The following is a 26,748-nucleotide window of genomic DNA, read 5'->3' on the forward strand; positions in this document are numbered from 1 at the left end:
TCCGCTGCGCCACTCTGCTCCTTTGTGAAAGTGTTCTCTTTATGCAGATGAGGAGGCATTCAGAGAAGTGACGTGGGATTGGTCGGGCTCTCACCTCATTTGCCTAAGTATATCGCAAGGCATGCTGGGTGCAGAAAATCTTTATCTTCCCCTCTCACAATCAGTCACAACTGAAAGTCCAGACCCTCTTAGGCACTAGCCGTTTCAGGCCTTTAACAAGACAACAGCTCTCCGACGCTCTCTGTCTCTCTCTCTCTCTGTGATCCTAGTGCTTGCATGCTCAGTATTTGGCTTTTCCTGGGAGCCAGAGATCTACCCGGTGAGGGCTTGCCGGTATAAGGCTTTAGAGCGTTTGGGAGCGTTCGGTACATGAGAGGACGTTGGACTGGAAGCTATGCAAATTTGAAGCATCCAAACTTCCTGCTGCAGTCGGAGGCTCTTTCCATGGACATCTGCCTTTTGGATTCCTCTAAACTTGCCCTCTGATGAAACATTTTGTGAGCTGCAGTTACCTCCGACGGCTACAAGGTGGTGCTACATTCAGGTGAGGGCACAAGTATGCACAAAATGTTGGGGACTTTTGCCAGATTTATTGCTGGATCTTGCATATTTTTTTCAGAGGCTAAATATTGCCTAGGAAATGCTTTTTAACATAGAGATGCTGGAGTTAAAATGTCTGGTTGGGCCTCAGCCCTTTCATTGTCTGCCCACTGTAACATATTTTTTTACCACTACATGTGAGTGGTGACTCTGCTTTATGAAACTTATCATATATTAGGACAATGAATATAGCAGAAGGGGCGATCGAAATGCTTGCCTACATATTTGTTTATTTTTTATATAATGGCTGATTAACCTCTTAATTATATTACCATTTTGTGAAATGTTGCTTTAAAATATATCCTGCTTGCAGAATATATAAGTATTTGTACTGCGTTGGCCGGGAATCGAACCCGGGTCAACTGCTTGGAAGGCAGCTATGCTCACCACTATACCACCAACGCCCTCTGATCTTTGCGCTCTCGGTTCTAAACATTAGGACCCTGAGTTCAATGACTATCATGCACCAGCTTCAATGGTGCATTTGGTTTAGATACCAACATGAAAAGCAATAGAAAGTTTTTGTAGAGGGTAAGGAACTGGGATTGAAACCAAGGACAAAGCTGTGCAGAAGAGAAGAATGGAAAGCAGCAATACAAATAATAGATATGAACACATAGAGGCAGCATGGGAAGCAAAGCAGGGAAGAGAAATAGAGAACATTCCATGAAATGCCCAGGAGATAGATAAGAGCAGAACAAAAAAGGGAAGAATGAAATTCAAAGCCTCCACATAAAAGTGTTTGAAGGTCCCACCAGTCATTCATGCTTATTATTGTGTGCCTTTACTTTCAAAGTACAGTGTGGAGCCTTTGACGATCCCTCTCTTGTATTTCAGCAGACACAGATAGTTGAGAAGTCTTTTCTCACATAGCTGGCACAAGCTTGCGCTTTTCCTTGCTGGTAGCGTGGAAATGACAGCTTGGTCCTTGGAAGTAAAATCAAGCAAAATTAGCAGAGGATGGTTTCGATCCATCGACCTCTGGGTTATGGGCCCAGCACGCTTCCGCTGCGCCACTCTGCTCCGTTGTGAAAGTGTTCTTTTTATGCAGATAAGGAGCATTAGGCAGAGTAGCATGGGATTGGTCTGGCTCTCACCTCATTTGCATAAGTATATCCCAAGGCATGCTGGGTGCAGAAAAACTTCATCTTCCCCTCTCACAATCAGTCATAACTGAAAGTCAGACACTCTTAGGCACTAGCCGTTTCAGGCCTTTATCAAGACAGTAGCTCTTGAACCATCTCTCTCTCGCTCTGTGATCCTAGCACTAGCATGCTCAGGATTTGGCTTTACCTTGGAGCCAGAGATATACCCGGTGAGGGCTTGCCCGGTGTGAGGCTTTTGAGCGTTTGGGAGCGTTGTGGACGTTGGACAGGAAACTATGCGAATATGAAGCCTCCAACATTCCTGCTTCAGTGAGTGGTTCTTTCCATGGACATCTGACTCTTGGATTCCTCTCAACTTGCCTTCTGATAAAACATTTTGTGAGCAGCAGTTTCCTTCGACAGCTACAAGGTGGCGCTACATTCAGGTGAGAGCACAAGTATGCACAAAATGTTAGGGACTTTTGCCAGATTTATCGGTGGATCTTGCATATTTTTTTCAGAGGCTAGATATTGCCTAGAAATGCTTTTTAACATAGAGATGCTGGAGTTACAATGTCTGGTCGGGCCTCAGCCCTTCCATTGTTTGCCCACTGTAACAAATTTATTACCAGCACATGTGTGTTGTGACTCTGCTTTATGAAACTTATCATATATTAGGACAATGTATGTAGCAGAAGGTGCGATTGAGATGTTTGCCCACGTATTTGTTTATTTTTTTATATATGGCTGATTAATCTGTTCGTGAAATTTCCATTTTGTGACATGTTGCATTACAATATATCCTGCTTGCAGAATATATAAGTATTTTCAGTGCGTTGGCCGGGAATCGAACCCGGGTCAACTGCTTGGGAAGCAGCTATGCTCACCACTATACCACCAACGCCCTCTGATGTGTTAGCTCTCGGTTCTAAATATTACGTTGCAGAAATCAATGACTATCTTGCACCAGCTTCAATGGTGCATTTGGTTTAGATACCAACATGAGAAGCAGTAGAACGTTTTTTGCAGAGGGTAAGGAACTGGGGATTGAAACCAAGGACAAAGTTGTGCAGAAGAGAAGAAATGAAAAGCAACAGTACAAATAGTAGAAATGAGCATATATAGGCAGCATGGGAAGCAAAGCAGGGAAGAGAAAGAGAACATTCCATGAAATGCCCAGGAGATAGATAAGAGCAGAACAAAAAGGGAAGAATGAAATTCAAAGCATGCCCAGAAAGTTGTGTGAAGCTCCCACCAGTCAGTCATTTATGGTTATAATTGTGTGTCTTTACTTTCAAAGTACAGGGTTGTACCTTTCACGATCACTCTTGTATTACACAGACACGAATAGTTGAGAAGTCTTTTCTCACATAGCTGGCACAAGCTTGCACTTTTCCTTTCTGGCTATGTGGAAATGACAGCTTGGTCCTTGGAAGGAAAATCAAGCAAAATTAGCAGAGGATGGTTTCGATCCATCGACCTCTGGGTTATGGGCCCAGCACGCTTCCGCTGCGCCACTCTGCTCCTTTGTGAAAGTGTTCTCTTTATGCAGATGAGGAGGCATTCAGAGAAGTGACGTGGGATTGGTCGGGCTCTCACCTCATTTGCCTAAGTATATCGCAAGGCATGCTGGGTGCAGAAAATCTTTATCTTCCCCTCTCACAATCAGTCACAACTGAAAGTCCAGACCCTCTTAGGCACTAGCCGTTTCAGGCCTTTAACAAGACAACAGCTCTCCGACGCTCTCTGTCTCTCTCTCTCTCTGTGATCCTAGTGCTTGCATGCTCAGTATTTGGCTTTTCCTGGGAGCCAGAGATCTACCCGGTGAGGGCTTGCCGGTATAAGGCTTTAGAGCGTTTGGGAGCGTTCGGTACATGAGAGGACGTTGGACTGGAAGCTATGCAAATTTGAAGCATCCAAACTTCCTGCTGCAGTCGGAGGCTCTTTCCATGGACATCTGCCTTTTGGATTCCTCTAAACTTGCCCTCTGATGAAACATTTTGTGAGCTGCAGTTACCTCCGACGGCTACAAGGTGGTGCTACATTCAGGTGAGGGCACAAGTATGCACAAAATGTTGGGGACTTTTGCCAGATTTATTGCTGGACCTTGCATATTTTTTTCAGAGGCTAAATATTGCCTAGGAAATGCTTTTTAACATAGAGATGCTGGAGTTAAAATGTCTGGTCGGGCCTCAGCCCTTTCATTGTCTGCCCACTGTAACATATTTTTTTACCAGTACATGTGAGTGGTGACTCTGCTTTATGAAACTTATCATATATTAGGACAATGAATATAGCAGAAGGGGCGATCGAAATGCTTGCCTACATATTTGTTTATTTTTTATATAATGGCTGATTAACCTCTTAATTATATTACCATTTTGTGAAATGTTGCTTTAAAATATATCCTGCTTGCAGAATATATAAGTATTTGTACTGCGTTGGCCGGGAATCGAACCCGGGTCAACTGCTTGGAAGGCAGCTATGCTCACCACTATACCACCAACGCCCTCTGATCTTTGCGCTCTCGGTTCTAAACATTAGGACCCTGAGTTCAATGACTATCATGCACCAGCTTCAATGGTGCATTTGGTTTAGATACCAACATGAAAAGCAATAGAAAGTTTTTGTAGAGGGTAAGGAACTGGGATTGAAACCAAGGACAAAGCTGTGCAGAAGAGAAGAATGGAAAGCAGCAATACAAATAATAGATATGAACACATAGAGGCAGCATGGGAAGCAAAGCAGGGAAGAGAAATAGAGAACATTCCATGAAATGCCCAGGAGATAGATAAGAGCAGAACAAAAAAGGGAAGAATGAAATTCAAAGCCTCCACATAAAAGTGTTTGAAGGTCCCACCAGTCATTCATGCTTATTATTGTGTGCCTTTACTTTCAAAGTACAGTGTGGAGCCTTTGACGATCCCTCTCTTGTATTTCAGCAGACACAGATAGTTGAGAAGTCTTTTCTCACATAGCTGGCACAAGCTTGCGCTTTTCCTTGCTGGTAGCGTGGAAATGACAGCTTGGTCCTTGGAAGTAAAATCAAGCAAAATTAGCAGAGGATGGTTTCGATCCATCGACCTCTGGGTTATGGGCCCAGCACGCTTCCGCTGCGCCACTCTGCTCCGTTGTGAAAGTGTTCTTTTTATGCAGATAAGGAGCATTAGGCAGAGTAGCATGGGATTGGTCTGGCTCTCACCTCATTTGCATAAGTATATCCCAAGGCATGCTGGGTGCAGAAAAACTTCATCTTCCCCTCTCACAATCAGTCATAACTGAAAGTCAGACACTCTTAGGCACTAGCCGTTTCAGGCCTTTATCAAGACAGTAGCTCTTGAACCATCTCTCTCTCGCTCTGTGATCCTAGCACTAGCATGCTCAGGATTTGGCTTTACCTTGGAGCCAGAGATATACCCGGTGAGGGCTTGCCCGGTGTGAGGCTTTTGAGCGTTTGGGAGCGTTGTGGACGTTGGACAGGAAACTATGCGAATATGAAGCCTCCAACATTCCTGCTTCAGTGAGTGGTTCTTTCCATGGACATCTGACTCTTGGATTCCTCTCAACTTGCCTTCTGATAAAACATTTTGTGAGCAGCAGTTTCCTTCGACAGCTACAAGGTGGCGCTACATTCAGGTGAGAGCACAAGTATGCACAAAATGTTAGGGACTTTTGCCAGATTTATCGGTGGATCTTGCATATTTTTTTCAGAGGCTAGATATTGCCTAGAAATGCTTTTTAACATAGAGATGCTGGAGTTACAATGTCTGGTCGGGCCTCAGCCCTTCCATTGTTTGCCCACTGTAACAAATTTATTACCAGCACATGTGTGTTGTGACTCTGCTTTATGAAACTTATCATATATTAGGACAATGTATGTAGCAGAAGGTGCGATTGAGATGTTTGCCCACGTATTTGTTTATTTTTTTATATATGGCTGATTAATCTGTTCGTGAAATTTCCATTTTGTGACATGTTGCATTACAATATATCCTGCTTGCAGAATATATAAGTATTTTCAGTGCGTTGGCCGGGAATCGAACCCGGGTCAACTGCTTGGGAAGCAGCTATGCTCACCACTATACCACCAACGCCCTCTGATGTGTTAGCTCTCGGTTCTAAATATTACGTTGCAGAAATCAATGACTATCTTGCACCAGCTTCAATGGTGCATTTGGTTTAGATACCAACATGAGAAGCAGTAGAACGTTTTTTGCAGAGGGTAAGGAACTGGGGATTGAAACCAAGGACAAAGTTGTGCAGAAGAGAAGAAATGAAAAGCAACAGTACAAATAGTAGAAATGAGCATATATAGGCAGCATGGGAAGCAAAGCAGGGAAGAGAAAGAGAACATTCCATGAAATGCCCAGGAGATAGATAAGAGCAGAACAAAAAGGGAAGAATGAAATTCAAAGCATGCCCAGAAAGTTGTGTGAAGCTCCCACCAGTCAGTCATTTATGGTTATAATTGTGTGTCTTTACTTTCAAAGTACAGGGTTGTACCTTTCACGATCACTCTTGTATTACACAGACACGAATAGTTGAGAAGTCTTTTCTCACATAGCTGGCACAAGCTTGCACTTTTCCTTTCTGGCTATGTGGAAATGACAGCTTGGTCCTTGGAAGGAAAATCAAGCAAAATTAGCAGAGGATGGTTTCGATCCATCGACCTCTGGGTTATGGGCCCAGCACGCTTCCGCTGCGCCACTCTGCTCCTTTGTGAAAGTGTTCTCTTTATGCAGATGAGGAGGCATTCAGAGAAGTGACGTGGGATTGGTCGGGCTCTCACCTCATTTGCCTAAGTATATCGCAAGGCATGCTGGGTGCAGAAAATCTTTATCTTCCCCTCTCACAATCAGTCACAACTGAAAGTCCAGACCCTCTTAGGCACTAGCCGTTTCAGGCCTTTAACAAGACAACAGCTCTCCGACGCTCTCTGTCTCTCTCTCTCTCTGTGATCCTAGTGCTTGCATGCTCAGTATTTGGCTTTTCCTGGGAGCCAGAGATCTACCCGGTGAGGGCTTGCCGGTATAAGGCTTTAGAGCGTTTGGGAGCGTTCGGTACATGAGAGGACGTTGGACTGGAAGCTATGCAAATTTGAAGCATCCAAACTTCCTGCTGCAGTCGGAGGCTCTTTCCATGGACATCTGCCTTTTGGATTCCTCTAAACTTGCCCTCTGATGAAACATTTTGTGAGCTGCAGTTACCTCCGACGGCTACAAGGTGGTGCTACATTCAGGTGAGGGCACAAGTATGCACAAAATGTTGGGGACTTTTGCCAGATTTATTGCTGGACCTTGCATATTTTTTTCAGAGGCTAAATATTGCCTAGGAAATGCTTTTTAACATAGAGATGCTGGAGTTAAAATGTCTGGTCGGGCCTCAGCCCTTTCATTGTCTGCCCACTGTAACATATTTTTTTACCAGTACATGTGAGTGGTGACTCTGCTTTATGAAACTTATCATATATTAGGACAATGAATATAGCAGAAGGGGCGATCGAAATGCTTGCCTACATATTTGTTTATTTTTTATATAATGGCTGATTAACCTCTTAATTATATTACCATTTTGTGAAATGTTGCTTTAAAATATATCCTGCTTGCAGAATATATAAGTATTTGTACTGCGTTGGCCGGGAATCGAACCCGGGTCAACTGCTTGGAAGGCAGCTATGCTCACCACTATACCACCAACGCCCTCTGATCTTTGCGCTCTCGGTTCTAAACATTAGGACCCTGAGTTCAATGACTATCATGCACCAGCTTCAATGGTGCATTTGGTTTAGATACCAACATGAAAAGCAATAGAAAGTTTTTGTAGAGGGTAAGGAACTGGGATTGAAACTAAGGACAAAGCTGTGCAGAAGAGAAGAATGGAAAGCAGCAATACAAATAATAGATATGAACACATAGAGGCAGCATGGGAAGCAAAGCAGGGAAGAGAAATAGAGAACATTCCATGAAATGCCCAGGAGATAGATAAGAGCAGAACAAAAAAGGGAAGAATGAAATTCAAAGCCTCCACATAAAAGTGTTTGAAGGTCCCACCAGTCATTCATGCTTATTATTGTGTGCCTTTACTTTCAAAGTACAGTGTGGAGCTTTTGACGATCCCTCTCTTGTATTTCAGCAGACACAGATAGTTGAGAAGTCTTTTCTCACATAGCTGGCACAAGCTTGCGCTTTTCCTTGCTGGTAGCGTGGAAATGACAGCTTGGTCCTTGGAAGTAAAATCAAGCAAAATTAGCAGAGGATGGTTTCGATCCATCGACCTCTGGGTTATGGGCCCAGCACGCTTCCGCTGCGCCACTCTGCTCCGTTGTGAAAGTGTTCTTTTTATGCAGATAAGGAGCATTAGGCAGAGTAGCATGGGATTGGTCTGGCTCTCACCTCATTTGCATAAGTATATCCCAAGGCATGCTGGGTGCAGAAAAACTTCATATTCCCCTCTCACAATCAGTCATAACTGAAAGTCAGACACTCTTAGGCACTAGCCGTTTCAGGCCTTTATCAAGACAGTAGCTCTTGAACCATCTCTCTCTCGCTCTGTGATCCTAGCACTAGCATGCTCAGGATTTGGCTTTACCTTGGAGCCAGAGATATACCCGGTGAGGGCTTGCCCGGTGTGAGGCTTTTGAGCGTTTGGGAGCGTTCGGGACATGAGTGGACGTTGGACAGGAAACTATGCGAATATGAAGCCTCCAACATTCCTGCTTCAGTGAGTGGTTCTTTCCATGGACATCTGACTCTTGGATTCCTCTCAACTTGCCTTCTGATAAAACATTTTGTGAGCAGCAGTTTCCTTTGACAGCTACAAGGTGGCGCTACATTCAGGTGAGAGCACAAGTATGCACAAAATGTTAGGGACTTTTGCCAGATTTATCGGTGGATCTTGCATATTTTTTCAGAGGCTAGATATTGCCTAGAAATGCTTTTTAACATAGAGATGCTGGAGTTACAATGTCTGGTCGGGCCTCAGCCCTTCCATTGTTTGCCCACTGTAACAAATTTATTACCAGCACATGTGTGTTGTGACTCTGCTTTATGAAACTTATCATATATTAGGACAATGTATGTAGCAGAAGGTGCGATTGAGATGTTTGCCCACGTATTTGTTTATTTTTTTATATATGGCTGATTAATCTGTTCGTGAAATTTCCATTTTGTGACATGTTGCATTACAATATATCCTGCTTGCAGAATATATAAGTATTTTCAGTGCGTTGGCCGGGAATCGAACCCGGGTCAACTGCTTGGGAAGCAGCTATGCTCACCACTATACCACCAACGCCCTCTGATGTGTTAGCTCTCGGTTCTAAATATTACGTTGCAGAAATCAATGACTATCTTGCACCAGCTTCAATGGTGCATTTGGTTTAGATACCAACATGAGAAGCAGTAGAACGTTTTTTGCAGAGGGTAAGGAACTGGGGATTGAAACCAAGGACAAAGTTGTGCAGAAGAGAAGAAATGAAAAGCAACAGTACAAATAGTAGAAATGAGCATATATAGGCAGCATGGGAAGCAAAGCAGGGAAGAGAAAGAGAACATTCCATGAAATGCCCAGGAGATAGATAAGAGCAGAACAAAAAGGGAAGAATGAAATTCAAAGCATGCCCAGAAAGTTGTGTGAAGCTCCCACCAGTCATTTATGGTTATAATTGTGTGTCTTTACTTTCAAAGTACAGGGTTGTACCTTTCACGATCACTCTTGTATTACACAGACACGAATAGTTGAGAAGTCTTTTCTCACATAGCTGGTACAAGCTTGCACTTTTCCTTTCTGGCTATGTGGAAATGACAGCTTGGTCCTTGGAAGGAAAATCAAGCAAAATTAGCAGAGGATGGTTTCGATCCATCGACCTCTGGGTTATGGGCCCAGCACGCTTCCGCTGCGCCACTCTGCTCCTTTGTGAAAGTGTTCTGTTTATGCAGATGAGGAGGCATTCAGAGAAGTGACGTGGGATTGGTCGGGCTCTCACCTCATTTGCCTAAGTATATCGCAAGGCATGCTGGGTGCAGAAAATCTTTATCTTCCCCTCTCACAATCAGTCACAACTGAAAGTCCAGACCCTCTTATTCACTAGCCGTTTCAGGCCTTTAACAAGACAACAGCTCTCCGACGCTCTCTGTCTCTCTCTCTCTCTGTGATCCTAGTGCTTGCATGCTCAGTATTTGGCTTTACCTGGGAGCCAGAGATCTACCCGGTGAGGGCTTGCCGGTATAAGGCTTTAGAGCGTTTGGGAGCGTTCGGTACATGAGAGGACGTTGGACTGGAAGCTATGCAAATTTGAAGCATCCAAACTTCCTGCTGCAGTCGGAGGCTCTTTCCATGGACATCTGCCTTTTGGATTCCTCTAAACTTGCCCTCTGATGAAACATTTTGTGAGCTGCAGTTACCTCCGACGGCTACAAGGTGGTGCTACATTCAGGTGAGGGCACAAGTATGCACAAAATGTTGGGGACTTTTGCCAGATTTATTGCTGGATCTTGCATATTTTTTTCAGAGGCTAAATATTGCCTAGGAAATGCTTTTTAACATAGAGATGCTGGAGTTAAAATGTCTGGTCGGGCCTCAGCCCTTTCATTGTCTGCCCACTGTAACATATTTTTTTACCACTACATGTGAGTGGTGACTCTGCTTTATGAAACTTATCATATATTAGGACAATGAATATAGCAGAAGGGGCGATCGAAATGCTTGCCTACATATTTGTTTATTTTTTATATAATGGCTGATTAACCTCTTAATTATATTACCATTTTGTGAAATGTTGCTTTAAAATATATCCTGCTTGCAGAATATATAAGTATTTGTACTGCGTTGGCCGGGAATCGAACCCGGGTCAACTGCTTGGAAGGCAGCTATGCTCACCACTATACCACCAACGCCCTCTGATCTTTGCGCTCTCGGTTCTAAACATTAGGACCCTGAGTTCAATGACTATCATGCACCAGCTTCAATGGTGCATTTGGTTTAGATACCAACATGAAAAGCAATAGAAAGTTTTTGTAGAGGGTAAGGAACTGGGATTGAAACCAAGGACAAAGCTGTGCAGAAGAGAAGAATGGAAAGCAGCAATACAAATAATAGATATGAACACATAGAGGCAGCATGGGAAGCAAAGCAGGGAAGAGAAATAGAGAACATTCCATGAAATGCCCAGGAGATAGATAAGAGCAGAACAAAAAAGGGAAGAATGAAATTCAAAGCCTCCACATAAAAGTGTTTGAAGGTCCCACCAGTCATTCATGCTTATTATTGTGTGCCTTTACTTTCAAAGTACAGTGTGGAGCTTTTGACGATCCCTCTCTTGTATTTCAGCAGACACAGATAGTTGAGAAGTCTTTTCTCACATAGCTGGCACAAGCTTGCGCTTTTCCTTGCTGGTAGCGTGGAAATGACAGCTTGGTCCTTGGAAGTAAAATCAAGCAAAATTAGCAGAGGATGGTTTCGATCCATCGACCTCTGGGTTATGGGCCCAGCACGCTTCCGCTGCGCCACTTTGCTCCGTTGTGAAAGTGTTCTTTTTATGCAGATAAGGAGCATTAGGCAGAGTAGCATGGGATTGGTCTGGCTCTCACCTCATTTGCATAAGTATATCCCAAGGCATGCTGGGTGCAGAAAAACTTCATCTTCCCCTCTCACAATCAGTCATAACTGAAAGTCAGACACTCTTAGGCACTAGCCGTTTCAGGCCTTTATCAAGACAGTAGCTCTTGAACCATCTCTCTCTCGCTCTGTGATCCTAGCACTAGCATGCTCAGGATTTGGCTTTACCTTGGAGCCAGAGATATACCCGGTGAGGGCTTGCCCGGTGTGAGGCTTTTGAGCGTTTGGGAGCGTTGTGGACGTTGGACAGGAAACTATGCGAATATGAAGCCTCCAACATTCCTGCTTCAGTGAGTGGTTCTTTCCATGGACATCTGACTCTTGGATTCCTCTCAACTTGCCTTCTGATAAAACATTTTGTGAGCAGCAGTTTCCTTCGACAGCTACAAGGTGGCGCTACATTCAGGTGAGAGCACAAGTATGCACAAAATGTTAGGGACTTTTGCCAGATTTATCGGTGGATCTTGCATATTTTTTCAGAGGCTAGATATTGCCTAGAAATGCTTTTTAACATAGAGATGCTGGAGTTACAATGTCTGGTCGGGCCTCAGCCCTTCCATTGTTTGCCCACTGTAACAAATTTATTACCAGCACATGTGTGTTGTGACTCTGCTTTATGAAACTTATCATATATTAGGACAATGTATGTAGCAGAAGGTGCGATTGAGATGTTTGCCCACGTATTTGTTTATTTTTTTATATATGGCTGATTAATCTGTTCGTGAAATTTCCATTTTGTGACATGTTGCATTACAATATATCCTGCTTGCAGAATATATAAGTATTTTCAGTGCGTTGGCCGGGAATCGAACCCGGGTCAACTGCTTGGGAAGCAGCTATGCTCACCACTATACCACCAACGCCCTCTGATGTGTTAGCTCTCGGTTCTAAATATTACGTTGCAGAAATCAATGACTATCTTGCACCAGCTTCAATGGTGCATTTGGTTTAGATACCAACATGAGAAGCAGTAGAACGTTTTTTGCAGAGGATAAGGAACTGGGGATTGAAACCAAGGACAAAGTTGTGCAGAAGAGAAGAAATGAAAAGCAACAGTACAAATAGTAGAAATGAGCATATATAGGCAGCATGGGAAGCAAAGCAGGGAAGAGAAAGAGAACATTCCATGAAATGCCCAGGAGATATATAAGAGCAGAACAAAAAGGGAAGAATGAAATTCAAAGCATGCCCAGAAAGTTGTGTGAAGCTCCCACCAGTCAGTCATTTATGGTTATAATTGTGTGTCTTTACTTTCAAAGTACAGGGTTGTACCTTTCACGATCACTCTTGTATTACACAGACACGAATAGTTGAGAAGTCTTTTCTCACATAGCTGGCACAAGCTTGCACTTTTCCTTTCTGGCTATGTGGAAATGACAGCTTGGTCCTTGGAAGGAAAATCAAGCAAAATTAGCAGAGGATGGTTTCGATCCATCGACCTCTGGGTTATGGGCCCAGCACGCTTCCGCTGCGCCACTCTGCTCCTTTGTGAAAGTGTTCTCTTTATGCAGATGAGGAGGCATTCAGAGAAGTGACGTGGGATTGGTCGGGCTCTCACCTCATTTGCCTAAGTATATCGCAAGGCATGCTGGGTGCAGAAAATCTTTATCTTCCCCTCTCACAATCAGTCACAACTGAAAGTCCAGACCCTCTTAGGCACTAGCCGTTTCAGGCCTTTAACAAGACAACAGCTCTCCGACGCTCTCTGTCTCTCTCTCTCTCTGTGATCCTAGTGCTTGCATGCTCAGTATTTGGCTTTTCCTGGGAGCCAGAGATCTACCCGGTGAGGGCTTGCCGGTATAAGGCTTTAGAGCGTTTGGGAGCGTTCGGTACATGAGAGGACGTTGGACTGGAAGCTATGCAAATTTGAAGCATCCAAACTTCCTGCTGCAGTCGGAGGCTCTTTCCATGGACATCTGCCTTCTGGATTCCTCTAAACTTGCCCTCTGATGAAACATTTTGTGAGCTGCAGTTACCTCCGACGGCTACAAGGTGGTGCTACATTCAGGTGAGGGCACAAGTATGCACAAAATGTTGGGGACTTTTGCCAGATTTATTGCTGGATCTTGCATATTTTTTTCAGAGGCTAAATATTGCCTAGGAAATGCTTTTTAACATAGAGATGCTGGAGTTAAAATGTCTGGTTGGGCCTCAGCCCTTTCATTGTCTGCCCACTGTAACATATTTTTTTACCAGTACATGTGAGTGGTGACTCTGCTTTATGAAACTTATCATATATTAGGACAATGAATATAGCAGAAGGGGCGATCGAAATGCTTGCCTACATATTTGTTTATTTTTTATATAATGGCTGATTAACCTCTTAATTATATTACCATTTTGTGAAATGTTGCTTTAAAATATATCCTGCTTGCAGAATATATAAGTATTTGTACTGCGTTGGCCGGGAATCGAACCCGGGTCAACTGCTTGGAAGGCAGCTATGCTCACCACTATACCACCAACGCCCTCTGGTCTTTGCGCTCTCGGTTCTAAACATTAGGACCCTGAGTTCAATGACTATCATGCACCAGCTTCAATGGTGCATTTGGTTTAGATACCAACATGAAAAGCAATAGAAAGTTTTTGTAGAGGGTAAGGAACTGGGATTGAAACCAAGGACAAAGCTGTGCAGAAGAGAAGAATGGAAAGCAGCAATACAAATAATAGATATGAACACATAGAGGCAGCATGGGAAGCAAAGCAGGGAAGAGAAATAGAGAACATTCCATGAAATGCCCAGGAGATAGATAAGAGCAGAACAAAAAAGGGAAGAATGAAATTCAAAGCCTCCACATAAAAGTGTTTGAAGGTCCCACCAGTCATTCATGCTTATTATTGTGTGCCTTTACTTTCAAAGTACAGTGTGGAGCCTTTGACGATCCCTCTCTTGTATTTCAGCAGACACAGATAGTTGAGAAGTCTTTTCTCACATAGCTGGCACAAGCTTGCGCTTTTCCTTGCTGGTAGCGTGGAAATGACAGCTTGGTCCTTGGAAGTAAAATCAAGCAAAATTAGCAGAGGATGGTTTCGATCCATCGACCTCTGGGTTATGGGCCCAGCACGCTTCCGCTGCGCCACTCTGCTCCGTTGTGAAAGTGTTCTTTTTATGCAGATAAGGAGCATTAGGCAGAGTAGCATGGGATTGGTCTGGCTCTCACCTCATTTGCATAAGTATATCCCAAGGCATGCTGGGTGCAGAAAAACTTCATCTTCCCCTCTCACAATCAGTCATAACTGAAAGTCAGACACTCTTAGGCACTAGCCGTTTCAGGCCTTTATCAAGACAGTAGCTCTTGAACCATCTCTCTCTCGCTCTGTGATCCTAGCACTAGCATGCTCAGGATTTGGCTTTACCTTGGAGCCAGAGATATACCCGGTGAGGGCTTGCCCGGTGTGAGGCTTTTGAGCGTTTGGGAGCGTTGTGGACGTTGGACAGGAAACTATGCGAATATGAAGCCTCCAACATTCCTGCTTCAGTGAGTGGTTCTTTCCATGGACATCTGACTCTTGGATTCCTCTCAACTTGCCTTCTGATAAAACATTTTGTGAGCAGCAGTTTCCTTCGACAGCTACAAGGTGGCGCTACATTCAGGTGAGAGCACAAGTATGCACAAAATGTTAGGGACTTTTGCCAGATTTATCGGTGGATCTTGCATATTTTTTCAGAGGCTAGATATTGCCTAGAAATGCTTTTTAACATAGAGATGCTGGAGTTACAATGTCTGGTTGGGCCTCAGCCCTTCCATTGTTTGCCCACTGTAACAAATTTATTACCAGCACATGTGTGTTGTGACTCTGCTTTATGAAACTTATCATATATTAGGACAATGTATGTAGCAGAAGGTGCGATTGAGATGTTTGCCCACGTATTTGTTTATTTTTTTATATATGGCTGATTAATCTGTTCGTGAAATTTCCATTTTGTGACATGTTGCATTACAATATATCCTGCTTGCAGAATATATAAGTATTTTCAGTGCGTTGGCCGGGAATCGAACCCGGGTCAACTGCTTGGGAAGCAGCTATGCTCACCACTATACCACCAACGCCCTCTGATGTGTTAGCTCTCGGTTCTAAATATTACGTTGCAGAAATCAATGACTATCTTGCACCAGCTTCAATGGTGCATTTGGTTTAGATACCAACATGAGAAGCAGTAGAACGTTTTTTGCAGAGGGTAAGGAACTGGGGATTGAAACCAAGGACAAAGTTGTGCAGAAGAGAAGAAATGAAAAGCAACAGTACAAATAGTAGAAATGAGCATATATAGGCAGCATGGGAAGCAAAGCAGGGAAGAGAAAGAGAACATTCCATGAAATGCCCAGGAGATAGATAAGAGCAGAACAAAAAGGGAAGAATGAAATTCAAAGCATGCCCAGAAAGTTGTGTGAAGCTCCCACCAGTCATTTATGGTTATAATTGTGTGTCTTTACTTTCAAAGTACAGGGTTGTACCTTTCACGATCACTCTTGTATTACACAGACACGAATAGTTGAGAAGTCTTTTCTCACATAGCTGGTACAAGCTTGCACTTTTCATTCTGGCTATGTGGAAATGACAGCTTGGTCCTTGGAAGGAAAATCAAGCAAAATTAGCAGAGGATGGTTTCGATCCATCGACCTCTGGGTTATGGGCCCAGCACGCTTCCGCTGCGCCACTCTGCTCCTTTGTGAAAGTGTTCTGTTTATGCAGATGAGGAGGCATTCAGAGAAGTGACGTGGGATTGGTCGGGCTCTCACCTCATTTGCCTAAGTATATCGCAAGGCATGCTGGGTGCAGAAAATCTTTATCTTCCCCTCTCACAATCAGTCACAACTGAAAGTCCAGACCCTCTTATTCACTAGCCGTTTCAGGCCTTTAACAAGACAACAGCTCTCCGACGCTCTCTGTCTCTCTCTCTCTCTGTGATCCTAGTGCTTGCATGCTCAGTATTTGGCTTTACCTGGGAGCCAGAGATCTACCCGGTGAGGGCTTGCCGGTATAAGGCTTTAGAGCGTTTGGGAGCGTTCGGTACATGAGAGGACGTTGGACTGGAAGCTATGCAAATTTGAAGCATCCAAACTTCCTGCTGCAGTCGGAGGCTCTTTCCATGGACATCTGCCTTTTGGATTCCTCTAAACTTGCCCTCTGATGAAACATTTTGTGAGCTGCAGTTACCTCCGACGGCTACAAGGTGGTGCTACATTCAGGTGAGGGCACAAGTATGCACAAAATGTTGGGGACTTTTGCCAGATTTATTGCTGGATCTTGCATATTTTTTTCAGAGGCTAAATATTGCCTAGGAAATGCTTTTTAACATAGAGATGCTGGAGTTAAAATGTCTGGTCGGGCCTCATCGGGCCTCAGCCCTTTCATTGTCTGCCCACTGTAACATATTTTTTTACCAGTACATGTGAGTGGTGACTCTGCTTTATGAAACTTATCATATATTAGGACAATGAATATAGCAGAAGGGGCGATCGAAATGCTTGCCTACATATTTGTTTATTTTTTATATAATGGCTGATTAACCTCTTAATTATATTACCATTTTGTGAAATGTTGCTTTAAAATATATCCTGCTTGCAGAATATATAAGTATTTGTACTGCGTTGGCCGGGAATCGAACCCGGGTCAACTGCTTGGAAGGCAGCTATGCTCACCACTATACCACCAACGCCCTCTGATCTTTGTGCTCTCGGTTCTAAACATTAGGACCCTGAGTTCAATGACTATCATGCACCAGCTTCAATGGTGCATTTGGTTTAGATACCAACATGAAAAGCAATAGAAAGTTTTTGTAGAGGGTAAGGAACTGGGATTGAAACCAAGGACAAAGCTGTGCAGAAGAGAAGAATGGAAAGCAGCAATACAAATAATAGATATGAACACATAGAGGCAGCATGGGAAGCAAAGCAGGGAAGAGAAATAGAGAACATTCCATGAAATGCCCAGGAGATAGATAAGAGCAGAACAAAAAAGGGAAGAATGAAATTCAAAGCCTCCACATAAAAGTGTTTGAAGGTCCCACCAGTCATTCATGCTTATTATTGTGTGCCTTTACTTTCAAAGTACAGTGTGGAGCTTTTGACGATCCCTCTCTTGTATTTCAGCAGACACAGATAGTTGAGAAGTCTTTTCTCACATAGCTGGCACAAGCTTGCGCTTTTCCTTGCTGGTAGCGTGGAAATGACAGCTTGGTCCTTGGAAGTAAAATCAAGCAAAATTAGCAGAGGATGGTTTCGATCCATCGACCTCTGGGTTATGGGCCCAGCACGCTTCCGCTGCGCCACTCTGCTCCGTTGTGAAAGTGTTCTTTTTATGCAGATAAGGAGCATTAGGCAGAGTAGCATGGGATTGGTCTGGCTCTCACCTCATTTGCATAAGTATATCCCAAGGCATGCTGGGTGCAGAAAAACTTCATCTTCCCCTCTCACAATCAGTAATAACTGAAAGTCAGACACTCTTAGGCACTAGCCGTTTCAGGCCTTTATCAAGACAGTAGCTCTTGAACCATCTCTCTCTCGCTCTGTGATCCTAGCACTAGCATGCTCAGGATTTGGCTTTACCTTGGAGCCAGAGATATACCCGGTGAGGGCTTGCCCGGTGTGAGGCTTTTGAGCGTTTGGGAGCGTTGTGGACGTTGGACAGGAAACTATGCGAATATGAAGCCTCCAACATTCCTGCTTCAGTGAGTGGTTCTTTCCATGGACATCTGACTCTTGGATTCCTCTCAACTTGCCTTCTGATAAAACATTTTGTGAGCAGCAGTTTCCTTCGACAGCTACAAGGTGGCGCTACATTCAGGTGAGAGCACAAGTATGCACAAAATGTTAGGGACTTTTGCCAGATTTATCGGTGGATCTTGCATATTTTTTCAGAGGCTAGATATTGCCTAGAAATGCTTTTTAACATAGAGATGCTGGAGTTACAATGTCTGGTCGGGCCTCAGCCCTTCCATTGTTTGCCCACTGTAACAAATTTATTACCAGCACATGTGTGTTGTGACTCTGCTTTATGAAACTTATCATATATTAGGACAATGTATGTAGCAGAAGGTGCGATTGAGATGTTTGCCCACGTATTTGTTTATTTTTTTATATATGGCTGATTAATCTGTTCGTGAAATTTCCATTTTGTGACATGTTGCATTACAATATATCCTGCTTGCAGAATATATAAGTATTTTCAGTGCGTTGGCCGGGAATCGAACCCGGGTCAACTGCTTGGGAAGCAGCTATGCTCACCACTATACCACCAACGCCCTCTGATGTGTTAGCTCTCGGTTCTAAATATTACGTTGCAGAAATCAATGACTATCTTGCACCAGCTTCAATGGTGCATTTGGTTTAGATACCAACATGAGAAGCAGTAGAACGTTTTTTGCAGAGGGTAAGGAACTGGGGATTGAAACCAAGGACAAAGTTGTGCAGAAGAGAAGAAATGAAAAGCAACAGTACAAATAGTAGAAATGAGCATATATAGGCAGCATGGGAAGCAAAGCAGGGAAGAGAAAGAGAACATTCCATGAAATGCCCAGGAGATATATAAGAGCAGAACAAAAAGGGAAGAATGAAATTCAAAGCATGCCCAGAAAGTTGTGTGAAGCTCCCACCAGTCAGTCATTTATGGTTATAATTGTGTGTCTTTACTTTCAAAGTACAGGGTTGTACCTTTCACGATCACTCTTGTATTACACAGACACGAATAGTTGAGAAGTCTTTTCTCACATAGCTGGCACAAGCTTGCACTTTTCCTTTCTGGCTATGTGGAAATGACAGCTTGGTCCTTGGAAGGAAAATCAAGCAAAATTAGCAGAGGATGGTTTCGATCCATCGACCTCTGGGTTATGGGCCCAGCACGCTTCCGCTGCGCCACTCTGCTCCTTTGTGAAAGTGTTCTCTTTATGCAGATGAGGAGGCATTCAGAGAAGTGACGTGGGATTGGTCGGGCTCTCACCTCATTTGCCTAAGTATATCGCAAGGCATGCTGGGTGCAGAAAATCTTTATCTTCCCCTCTCACAATCAGTCACAACTGAAAGTCCAGACCCTCTTAGGCACTAGCCGTTTCAGGCCTTTAACAAGACAACAGCTCTCCGACGCTCTCTGTCTCTCTCTCTCTCTGTGATCCTAGTGCTTGCATGCTCAGTATTTGGCTTTTCCTGGGAGCCAGAGATCTACCCGGTGAGGGCTTGCCGGTATAAGGCTTTAGAGCGTTTGGGAGTGTTCGGTACATGAGAGGACGTTGGACTGGAAGCTATGCAAATTTGAAGCATCCAAACTTCCTGCTGCAGTCGGAGGCTCTTTCCATGGACATCTGCCTTTTGGATTCCTCTACACTTGCCCTCTGATGAAACATTTTGTGAGCTGCAGTTACCTCCGACGGCTACAAGGTGGTGCTACATTCAGGTGAGGGCACAAGTATGCACAAAATGTTGGGGACTTTTGCCAGATTTATTGCTGGATCTTGCATATTTTTTTCAGAGGCTAAATATTGCCTAGGAAATGCTTTTTAACATAGAGATGCTGGAGTTAAAATGTCTGGTTGGGCCTCAGCCCTTTCATTGTCTGCCCACTGTAACATATTTTTTTACCAGTACATGTGAGTGGTGACTCTGCTTTATGAAACTTATCATATATTAGGACAATGAATATAGCAGAAGGGGCGATCGAAATGCTTGCCTACATATTTGTTTATTTTTTATATAATGGCTGATTAACCTCTTAATTATATTACCATTTTGTGAAATGTTGCTTTAAAATATATCCTGCTTGCAGAATATATAAGTATTTGTACTGCGTTGGCCGGGAATCGAACCCGGGTCAACTGCTTGGAAGGCAGCTATGCTCACCACTATACCACCAACGCCCTCTGATCTTTGCGCTCTCGGTTCTAAACATTAGGACCCTGAGTTCAATGACTATCATGCACCAGCTTCAATGGTGCATTTGGTTTAGATACCAACATGAAAAGCAATAGAAAGTTTTTGTAGAGGGTAAGGAACTGGGATTGAAACCAAGGACAAAGCTGTGCAGAAGAGAAGAATGGAAAGCAGCAATACAAATAATAGATATGAACACATAGAGGCAGCATGGGAAGCAAAGCAGGGAAGAGAAATAGAGAACATTCCATGAAATGCCCAGGAGATAGATAAGAGCAGAACAAAAAAGGGAAGAATGAAATTCAAAGCCTCCACATAAAAGTGTTTGAAGGTCCCACCAGTCATTCATGCTTATTATTGTGTGCCTTTACTTTCAAAGTACAGTGTGGAGCCTTTGACGATCCCTCTCTTGTATTTCAGCAGACACAGATAGTTGAGAAGTCTTTTCTCACATAGCTGGCACAAGCTTGCGCTTTTCCTTGCTGGTAGCGTGGAAATGACAGCTTGGTCCTTGGAAGTAAAATCAAGCAAAATTAGCAGAGGATGGTTTCGATCCATCGACCTCTGGGTTATGGGCCCAGCACGCTTCCGCTGCGCCACTCTGCTCCGTTGTGAAAGTGTTCTTTTTATGCAGATAAGGAGCATTAGGCAGAGTAGCATGGGATTGGTCTGGCTCTCACCTCATTTGCATAAGTATATCCCAAGGCATGCTGGGTGCAGAAAAACTTCATCTTCCCCTCTCACAATCAGTCATAACTGAAAGTCAGACACTCTTAGGCACTAGCCGTTTCAGGCCTTTATCAAGACAGTAGCTCTTGAACCATCTCTCTCTCGCTCTGTGATCCTAGCACTAGCATGCTCAGGATTTGGCTTTACCTTGGAGCCAGAGATATACCCGGTGAGGGCTTGCCCGGTGTGAGGCTTTTGAGCGTTTGGGAGCGTTCGGGACGTGAGTGGACGTTGGACAGGAAACTATGCGAATATGAAGCCTCCAACATTCCTGCTTCAGTGAGTGGTTCTTTCCATGGACATCTGACTCTTGGATTCCTCTCAACTTGCCTTCTGATAAAACATTTTGTGAGCAGCAGTTTCCTTCGACAGCTACAAGGTGGCGCTACATTCAGGTGAGAGCACAAGTATGCACAAAATGTTAGGGACTTTTGCCAGATTTATCGGTGGATCTTGCATATTTTTTCAGAGGCTAGATATTGCCTAGAAATGCTTTTTAACATAGAGATGCTGGAGTTACAATGTCTGGTCGGGCCTCAGCCCTTCCATTGTTTGCCCACTGTAACAAATTTATTACCAGCACATGTGTGTTGTGACTCTGCTTTATGAAACTTATCATATATTAGGACAATGTATGTAGCAGAAGGTGCGATTGAGATGTTTGCCCACGTATTTGTTTATTTTTTTATATATGGCTGATTAATCTGTTCGTGAAATTTCCATTTTGTGACATGTTGCATTACAATATATCCTGCTTGCAGAATATATAAGTATTTTCAGTGCGTTGGCCGGGAATCGAACCCGGGTCAACTGCTTGGGAAGCAGCTATGCTCACCACTATACCACCAACGCCCTCTGATGTGTTAGCTCTCGGTTCTAAATATTACGTTGCAGAAATCAATGACTATCTTGCACCAGCTTCAATGGTGCATTTGGTTTAGATACCAACATGAGAAGCAGTAGAACGTTTTTTGCAGAGGGTAAGGAACTGGGGATTGAAACCAAGGACAAAGTTGTGCAGAAGAGAAGAAATGAAAAGCAACAGTACAAATAGTAGAAATGAGCATATATAGGCAGCATGGGAAGCAAAGCAGGGAAGAGAAAGAGAACATTCCATGAAATGCCCAGGAGATATATAAGAGCAGAACAAAAAGGGAAGAATGAAATTCAAAGCATGCCCAGAAAGTTGTGTGAAGCTCCCACCAGTCAGTCATTTATGGTTATAATTGTGTGTCTTTACTTTCAAAGTACAGGGTTGTACCTTTCACGATCACTCTTGTATTACACAGACACGAATAGTTGAGAAGTCTTTTCTCACATAGCTGGTACAAGCTTGCACTTTTCCTTTCTGGCTATGTGGAAATGACAGCTTGGTCCTTGGAAGGAAAATCAAGCAAAATTAGCAGAGGATGGTTTCGATCCATCGACCTCTGGGTTATGGGCCCAGCACGCTTCCGCTGCGCCACTCTGCTCCTTTGTGAAAGTGTTCTGTTTATGCAGATGAGGAGGCATTCAGAGAAGTGACGTGGGATTGGTCGGGCTCTCACCTCATTTGCCTAAGTATATCGCAAGGCATGCTGGGTGCAGAAAATCTTTATCTTCCCCTCTCACAATCAGTCACAACTGAAAGTCCAGACCCTCTTATTCACTAGCCGTTTCAGGCCTTTAACAAGACAACAGCTCTCCGACGCTCTCTGTCTCTCTCTCTCTCTGTGATCCTAGTGCTTGCATGCTCAGTATTTGGCTTTTCCTGGGAGCCAGAGATCTACCCGGTGAGGGCTTGCCGGTATAAGGCTTTAGAGCGTTTGGGAGCGTTCGGTACATGAGAGGACGTTGGACTGGAAGCTATGCAAATTTGAAGCATCCAAACTTCCTGCTGCAGTCGGAGGCTCTTTCCATGGACATCTGCCTTTTGGATTCCTCTAAACTTGCCCTCTGATGAAACATTTTGTGAGCTGCAGTTACCTCCGACGGCTACAAGGTGGTGCTACATTCAGGTGAGGGCACAAGTATGCACAAAATGTTGGGGACTTTTGCCAGATTTATTGCTGGACCTTGCATATTTTTTTCAGAGGCTAAATATTGCCTAGGAAATGCTTTTTAACATAGAGATGCTGGAGTTAAAATGTCTGGTCGGGCCTCAGCCCTTTCATTGTCTGCCCACTGTAACATATTTTTTTACCAGTACATGTGAGTGGTGACTCTGCTTTATGAAACTTATCATATATTAGGACAATGAATATAGCAGAAGGGGCGATCGAAATGCTTGCCTACATATTTGTTTATTTTTTATATAATGGCTGATTAACCTCTTAATTATATTACCATTTTGTGAAATGTTGCTTTAAAATATATCCTGCTTGCAGAATATATAAGTATTTGTACTGCGTTGGCCGGGAATCGAACCCGGGTCAACTGCTTGGAAGGCAGCTATGCTCACCACTATACCACCAACGCCCTCTGATCTTTGTGCTCTCGGTTCTAAACATTAGGACCCTGAGTTCAATGACTATCATGCACCAGCTTCAATGGTGCATTTGGTTTAGATACCAACATGAAAAGCAATAGAAAGTTTTTGTAGAGGGTAAGGAACTGGGATTGAAACCAAGGACAAAGCTGTGCAGAAGAGAAGAATGGAAAGCAGCAATACAAATAATAGATATGAACACATAGAGGCAGCATGGGAAGCAAAGCAGGGAAGAGAAATAGAGAACATTCCATGAAATGCCCAGGAGATAGATAAGAGCAGAACAAAAAAGGGAAGAATGAAATTCAAAGCCTCCACATAAAAGTGTTTGAAGGTCCCACCAGTCATTCATGCTTATTATTGTGTGCCTTTACTTTCAAAGTACAGTGTGGAGCTTTTGACGATCCCTCTCTTGTATTTCAGCAGACACAGATAGTTGAGAAGTCTTTTCTCACATAGCTGGCACAAGCTTGCGCTTTTCCTTGCTGGTAGCGTGGAAATGACAGCTTGGTCCTTGGAAGTAAAATCAAGCAAAATTAGCAGAGGATGGTTTCGATCCATCGACCTCTGGGTTATGGGCCCAGCACGCTTCCGCTGCGCCACTCTGCTCCGTTGTGAAAGTGTTCTTTTTATGCAGATAAGGAGCATTAGGCAGAGTAGCATGGGATTGGTCTGGCTCTCACCTCATTTGCATAAGTATATCCCAAGGCATGCTGGGTGCAGAAAAACTTCATCTTCCCCTCTCACAATCAGTAATAACTGAAAGTCAGACACTCTTAGGCACTAGCCGTTTCAGGCCTTTATCAAGACAGTAGCTCTTGAACCATCTCTCTCTCGCTCTGTGATCCTAGCACTAGCATGCTCAGGATTTGGCTTTACCTTGGAGCCAGAGATATACCCGGTGAGGGCTTGCCCGGTGTGAGGCTTTTGAGCGTTTGGGAGCGTTGTGGACGTTGGACAGGAAACTATGCGAATATGAAGCCTCCAACATTCCTGCTTCAGTGAGTGGTTCTTTCCATGGACATCTGACTCTTGGATTCCTCTCAACTTGCCTTCTGATAAAACATTTTGTGAGCAGCAGTTTCCTTCGACAGCTACAAGGTGGCGCTACATTCAGGTGAGAGCACAAGTATGCACAAAATGTTAGGGACTTTTGCCAGATTTATCGGTGGATCTTGCATATTTTTTCAGAGGCTAGATATTGCCTAGAAATGCTTTTTAACATAGAGATGCTGGAGTTACAATGTCTGGTCGGGCCTCAGCCCTTCCATTGTTTGCCCACTGTAACAAATTTATTACCAGCACATGTGTGTTGTGACTCTGCTTTATGAAACTTATCATATATTAGGACAATGTATGTAGCAGAAGGTGCGATTGAGATGTTTGCCCACGTATTTGTTTATTTTTTTATATATGGCTGATTAATCTGTTCGTGAAATTTCCATTTTGTGACATGTTGCATTACAATATATCCTGCTTGCAGAATATATAAGTATTTTCAGTGCGTTGGCCGGGAATCGAACCCGGGTCAACTGCTTGGGAAGCAGCTATGCTCACCACTATACCACCAACGCCCTCTGATGTGTTAGCTCTCGGTTCTAAATATTACGTTGCAGAAATCAATGACTATCTTGCACCAGCTTCAATGGTGCATTTGGTTTAGATACCAACATGAGAAGCAGTAGAACGTTTTTTGCAGAGGGTAAGGAACTGGGGATTGAAACCAAGGACAAAGTTGTGCAGAAGAGAAGAAATGAAAAGCAACAGTACAAATAGTAGAAATGAGCATATATAGGCAGCATGGGAAGCAAAGCAGGGAAGAGAAAGAGAACATTCCATGAAATGCCCAGGAGATATATAAGAGCAGAACAAAAAGGGAAGAATGAAATTCAAAGCATGCCCAGAAAGTTGTGTGAAGCTCCCACCAGTCAGTCATTTATGGTTATAATTGTGTGTCTTTACTTTCAAAGTACAGGGTTGTACCTTTCACGATCACTCTTGTATTACACAGACACGAATAGTTGAGAAGTCTTTTCTCACATAGCTGGCACAAGCTTGCACTTTTCCTTTCTGGCTATGTGGAAATGACAGCTTGGTCCTTGGAAGGAAAATCAAGCAAAATTAGCAGAGGATGGTTTCGATCCATCGACCTCTGGGTTATGGGCCCAGCACGCTTCCGCTGCGCCACTCTGCTCCTTTGTGAAAGTGTTCTCTTTATGCAGATGAGGAGGCATTCAGAGAAGTGACGTGGGATTGGTCGGGCTCTCACCTCATTTGCCTAAGTATATCGCAAGGCATGCTGGGTGCAGAAAATCTTTATCTTCCCCTCTCACAATCAGTCACAACTGAAAGTCCAGACCCTCTTAGGCACTAGCCGTTTCAGGCCTTTAACAAGACAACAGCTCTCCGACGCTCTCTGTCTCTCTCTCTCTCTGTGATCCTAGTGCTTGCATGCTCAGTATTTGGCTTTTCCTGGGAGCCAGAGATCTACCCGGTGAGGGCTTGCCGGTATAAGGCTTTAGAGCGTTTGGGAGTGTTCGGTACATGAGAGGACGTTGGACTGGAAGCTATGCAAATTTGAAGCATCCAAACTTCCTGCTGCAGTCGGAGGCTCTTTCCATGGACATCTGCCTTTTGGATTCCTCTACACTTGCCCTCTGATGAAACATTTTGTGAGCTGCAGTTACCTCCGACGGCTACAAGGTGGTGCTACATTCAGGTGAGGGCACAAGTATGCACAAAATGTTGGGGACTTTTGCCAGATTTATTGCTGGATCTTGCATATTTTTTTCAGAGGCTAAATATTGCCTAGGAAATGCTTTTTAACATAGAGATGCTGGAGTTAAAATGTCTGGTTGGGCCTCAGCCCTTTCATTGTCTGCCCACTGTAACATATTTTTTTACCAGTACATGTGAGTGGTGACTCTGCTTTATGAAACTTATCATATATTAGGACAATGAATATAGCAGAAGGGGCGATCGAAATGCTTGCCTACATATTTGTTTATTTTTTATATAATGGCTGATTAACCTCTTAATTATATTACCATTTTGTGAAATGTTGCTTTAAAATATATCCTGCTTGCAGAATATATAAGTATTTGTACTGCGTTGGCCGGGAATCGAACCCGGGTCAACTGCTTGGAAGGCAGCTATGCTCACCACTATACCACCAACGCCCTCTGATCTTTGCGCTCTCGGTTCTAAACATTAGGACCCTGAGTTCAATGACTATCATGCACCAGCTTCAATGGTGCATTTGGTTTAGATACCAACATGAAAAGCAATAGAAAGTTTTTGTAGAGGGTAAGGAACTGGGATTGAAACCAAGGACAAAGCTGTGCAGAAGAGAAGAATGGAAAGCAGCAATACAAATAATAGATATGAA

The 26,748-nt window shown here is 43.6% G+C and overlaps 17 non-coding genes across 17 annotated transcripts; all 17 read right to left on the reverse strand.

Annotated features, from left to right (window-relative positions):
* Nucleotides 1-932: 932 nt before the first annotated feature.
* On the reverse strand, nt 933-1,004 carry TRNAG-UCC (transfer RNA glycine (anticodon UCC)). Its single transcript has one exon. It is a non-coding gene; the product is annotated as a tRNA-Gly (tRNA).
* Nucleotides 1,005-2,517: 1,513 nt separating this feature from the next.
* On the reverse strand, nt 2,518-2,589 carry TRNAG-CCC (transfer RNA glycine (anticodon CCC)). The gene has a single exon. It is a non-coding gene; the product is annotated as a tRNA-Gly (tRNA).
* Nucleotides 2,590-4,122: 1,533 nt separating this feature from the next.
* On the reverse strand, nt 4,123-4,194 carry TRNAG-UCC (transfer RNA glycine (anticodon UCC)). The gene has a single exon. It is a non-coding gene; the product is annotated as a tRNA-Gly (tRNA).
* Nucleotides 4,195-5,707: 1,513 nt separating this feature from the next.
* Nucleotides 5,708-5,779, reverse strand: TRNAG-CCC (transfer RNA glycine (anticodon CCC)). Its single transcript has one exon. It is a non-coding gene; the product is annotated as a tRNA-Gly (tRNA).
* A 1,533-nt stretch (nt 5,780-7,312) lies between these two features.
* Nucleotides 7,313-7,384, reverse strand: TRNAG-UCC (transfer RNA glycine (anticodon UCC)). The gene has a single exon. It is a non-coding gene; the product is annotated as a tRNA-Gly (tRNA).
* A 1,522-nt stretch (nt 7,385-8,906) lies between these two features.
* TRNAG-CCC (transfer RNA glycine (anticodon CCC)) lies at nt 8,907-8,978 on the reverse strand. Its single transcript has one exon. It is a non-coding gene; the product is annotated as a tRNA-Gly (tRNA).
* Nucleotides 8,979-10,507: 1,529 nt separating this feature from the next.
* Nucleotides 10,508-10,579, reverse strand: TRNAG-UCC (transfer RNA glycine (anticodon UCC)). Its single transcript has one exon. It is a non-coding gene; the product is annotated as a tRNA-Gly (tRNA).
* Nucleotides 10,580-12,091: 1,512 nt separating this feature from the next.
* Nucleotides 12,092-12,163, reverse strand: TRNAG-CCC (transfer RNA glycine (anticodon CCC)). The gene has a single exon. It is a non-coding gene; the product is annotated as a tRNA-Gly (tRNA).
* A 1,533-nt stretch (nt 12,164-13,696) lies between these two features.
* On the reverse strand, nt 13,697-13,768 carry TRNAG-UCC (transfer RNA glycine (anticodon UCC)). Its single transcript has one exon. It is a non-coding gene; the product is annotated as a tRNA-Gly (tRNA).
* A 1,512-nt stretch (nt 13,769-15,280) lies between these two features.
* On the reverse strand, nt 15,281-15,352 carry TRNAG-CCC (transfer RNA glycine (anticodon CCC)). Its single transcript has one exon. It is a non-coding gene; the product is annotated as a tRNA-Gly (tRNA).
* A 1,538-nt stretch (nt 15,353-16,890) lies between these two features.
* TRNAG-UCC (transfer RNA glycine (anticodon UCC)) lies at nt 16,891-16,962 on the reverse strand. Its single transcript has one exon. It is a non-coding gene; the product is annotated as a tRNA-Gly (tRNA).
* Nucleotides 16,963-18,474: 1,512 nt separating this feature from the next.
* Nucleotides 18,475-18,546, reverse strand: TRNAG-CCC (transfer RNA glycine (anticodon CCC)). The gene has a single exon. It is a non-coding gene; the product is annotated as a tRNA-Gly (tRNA).
* A 1,533-nt stretch (nt 18,547-20,079) lies between these two features.
* Nucleotides 20,080-20,151, reverse strand: TRNAG-UCC (transfer RNA glycine (anticodon UCC)). The gene has a single exon. It is a non-coding gene; the product is annotated as a tRNA-Gly (tRNA).
* Nucleotides 20,152-21,673: 1,522 nt separating this feature from the next.
* TRNAG-CCC (transfer RNA glycine (anticodon CCC)) lies at nt 21,674-21,745 on the reverse strand. Its single transcript has one exon. It is a non-coding gene; the product is annotated as a tRNA-Gly (tRNA).
* Nucleotides 21,746-23,278: 1,533 nt separating this feature from the next.
* Nucleotides 23,279-23,350, reverse strand: TRNAG-UCC (transfer RNA glycine (anticodon UCC)). Its single transcript has one exon. It is a non-coding gene; the product is annotated as a tRNA-Gly (tRNA).
* Nucleotides 23,351-24,862: 1,512 nt separating this feature from the next.
* TRNAG-CCC (transfer RNA glycine (anticodon CCC)) lies at nt 24,863-24,934 on the reverse strand. The gene has a single exon. It is a non-coding gene; the product is annotated as a tRNA-Gly (tRNA).
* Nucleotides 24,935-26,467: 1,533 nt separating this feature from the next.
* TRNAG-UCC (transfer RNA glycine (anticodon UCC)) lies at nt 26,468-26,539 on the reverse strand. Its single transcript has one exon. It is a non-coding gene; the product is annotated as a tRNA-Gly (tRNA).
* Between the last annotated feature and the right edge of the window lie 209 nt (nt 26,540-26,748).

Source organism: Lissotriton vulgaris, chromosome 9 (genome assembly GCF_964263255.1).
Source record: "Lissotriton vulgaris chromosome 9, aLisVul1.2, whole genome shotgun sequence".
Classification (NCBI taxonomy): Eukaryota; Metazoa; Chordata; class Amphibia; order Caudata; family Salamandridae; genus Lissotriton; species Lissotriton vulgaris.